Source organism: Fukomys damarensis, unplaced genomic scaffold, assembly GCF_012274545.1.
Source record: "Fukomys damarensis isolate Sample0158 unplaced genomic scaffold, DMR_v1.0_HiC HiC_scaffold_19, whole genome shotgun sequence".
NCBI classification, from domain to species: Eukaryota; Metazoa; Chordata; class Mammalia; order Rodentia; family Bathyergidae; genus Fukomys; species Fukomys damarensis.
The window spans coordinates 67,550,406-67,553,349 of NW_022900931.1; positions in this window are offsets into that span (position 1 = coordinate 67,550,406).

Sequence of the window (2,944 nt, forward strand, 5' to 3'; positions counted from 1 at the left end):
TGGGGAGAGAGAGAAAGTTAGTGTCGGCGTGGACAGCCAGGCCTGCGGAGAGGTGCTCCCAGCTTCTCAGCTGGCCGGAGCGCTTGGGGTAGCTCATGCTTTGCTGGGGAGCCTGTTCCAGCAGGGCAGGACGTTAGCAGAGTCCACCCCATGCCAGGGGCATCCCCAGCCCCCAGGAATGGCCACTGCTGATGCCTCAGGCTTTCCAGGTGGGCACGGGTGCCCTGGTTGAGAACCACTGGCTTACCCCTCGCGGTCCTGTTCCCAGATGCCCCTTTCTTTCCTTTATCTATGTATACACACACACACACACACACACACACACACACACACACACACACACACACACCCTGCACGGTCAGAGCCAGAAGAGGAGGGTCTTGCCACTCTCTATGGCTACAGTGCGGCTAGGCTGGGCACACTCTCCTGAGTCACCCACCTGTGGAGATGGTGAGGGCGCTGACCTGGGGGGTCAGCAGAGTGGCAGGGCTCTCAAGGCAGCACACCCAGCGAGATGGCTGTGGGACTGGGCTGGGCCTCCCTCCTGCTCCCCTCTGCAGGATGAGAGCCCTAGAAGCTCCCCAGAGCTCCCCAGCTGAGTGCCCTGCTGCGGCACAGGTCTGTCTGCAGAGCAACCCTGGGGGCTGCGTGTGTGTGGGATGTGTGCGTGTGGGCATGTGTATGGTACTGAGGACTGGACACAAGGCTCTCGAAATGAGCTAAAGCCCTTGGCCTTTTGTTACTTTTTATTCAGAGATAAAGTCTCTCTAAGTTGCTAAATTACCCAGGCTGGGCTTGAACTTACAACCCTCTCAGAGTGCTAGGATGATGGGCGCCTGTACCCCGCTGTGTGCTTCTGAGCACTGAGTACCGGCTGTGGTTTGTAGGTTCCCACGAGGGGGGACAGTTGGGGACACAAATAAGAATAAAAGTGATATGTGCTGGGGTACCCTGGAGAGTCGCAGAGACGTGTGGGAGGGCGAGGTGTGCAGCGTTCTTTCTGTTCTTTGCCCCCTTTCTCTGTGTGCTAGGGGGACAGTGGTCAACCAGATAGCTGGCAAGGGCGTGGGGAAAGGTGATGCGGTGCTGCACTCCCTAACCTCAATTAGCACAGCGCCCCCTACCCCAGCGGATGCCCCTCTGCCTGCAGGGTAGTGATCCAGAGGAGCAGGCAGCTTGGCCCACACGGATTTGGTGGATCCTGGAAAAGGCTAACAGAGCCGTCACTCTGGGAGGCTGAGGCAGAAGGACTGCAACTTTGAGCCCAGGCTCAGGGGTACCCACTGTCTCAAGATAAAGATAAAAAAGAGGTGGGGGTGTGGTGACAGCCTTGGGTTCACCCCCCCCCCACATCACAATGAGTGGAGAAGGAAGGGGGGGAGGGACAAAACCAAGCTCCTATGTTGTGGGCGGGCCTGGCCTGCCCCTTGGAACAGCTCTGGTCTCTGGGCGGGTGACTCTGCTGCCAGTTCTGTCACCCGCTGCCTTCGCCCACCCAAGACCCATGGAGGCAGACGGTTGTCACCCAGCACATGCCCAGGGACGCTGATCCCACGCATGTCGAGCAAGCATGAGGCAGGTGTGCACACGCTTGCGCATCCACTCTGAGTGAGGGTCCTGGGGTCCCAGGAGGCCCAGGCACCTGTCTGAGCCCTTCAGGGTCTGGGCTATGGGGCTGGGTTTTGGACCCGGTCTCCAGGCGCCGAGCTTGGTGCAGCATGGATGGCTTTATGTCACCTACAAGGATGTGGGTTGGCCCATGCAGGGACACGCCCCTCCTGGGGGTGTACATGTGTGAAGCCATGTGGACTCTCACTGATTGAGGGCTGCAACTGTCTAATCCCAGCACTCTCTGGGAGGCTGAGACAGGAGGATCACAAATTTGAGTTCTGGCTGGAGGCTGCTAAGTATAATGGGGCAGGCTTTGCACTGCACAAGGAAGTCAAGCTGAGAGGCTGAGCTCTAGCTGGGCTCTTCTCCCCAGGCAGATGCCAGAGGGGCTGCAGTCCCCTCCTCCAAGAGAGGGGTTTGCTCAGACTCACGGTGCCACCTTCCTGTGGCTCCTGCAGTGTAGACTTCGTGGCACTCATGCCCCTTCTGTGGCAGGGCTCTGGCCACACTCAGGGACACACAGTCTCCCTCTGCTAACAAACATGCACACACATGCACACGTGCACATACACAGGCAGCCTTTCTGCACCCCCTCACACACAGCCCCTCCAGGTGGGGGACGGCGATGCGTCCAGACACGAGTGACAGGGGGAAAAGTTCTTCCCCTGCCTGAGAGACTGCACTGCCCCACGCCCAGTGCACCTGCACACAGCTGCATGGAGCGTGGGCCACCAAGGTGGTGCCCAGACACGAAGGAACCCATGTCCTGTGTTTGGCCCCTCCCACACGTGGACACAGCTCTGCCGAAAGCCATGTGCTCCACACACCCCCAACCCAGAGCACAGAACTCGGCCAGGCTCTCACACAGGCTCTGTCCCCTCCCCAGCCTGGCCTTCCAGCCAGCAGGACTTGACACGCAGGGACGTAGGTCAGGGGCCAGACCAGCTGCAGGTGGGACAGGGCTGGTGTGGCCGGGTGGCCAGGGAAGGTTATGGTGAGGCCCTTGAGAAGAGCAGGGGTGAGCTGTAGGGTCGGGGACACTGGAGGGGAACTGGGGACAGAATGGGAGATGGAGAGACAGAGGTGGTCCAGGACAGATGGACTGAGCAGTGGACAGAACGGAGAGCGGGGACTGTGGGGCAGGGAGTTGCATACCTAGAATGGGGTTTGGCGGCCCCAGCAGCGGAGGGGGCAGCAGGGGACCAGAAAGGGGAGGAGCTTCTGCTGTGGCCGCAGAGAGGCCCAGGGTGGCTGTGATGAGGGGGCGGGGTCCCAGGGACCTGGTGGCCAGGCTGGGCTGGGGATTCGGGGAGCAGGAAGGAGACAGGCAGGG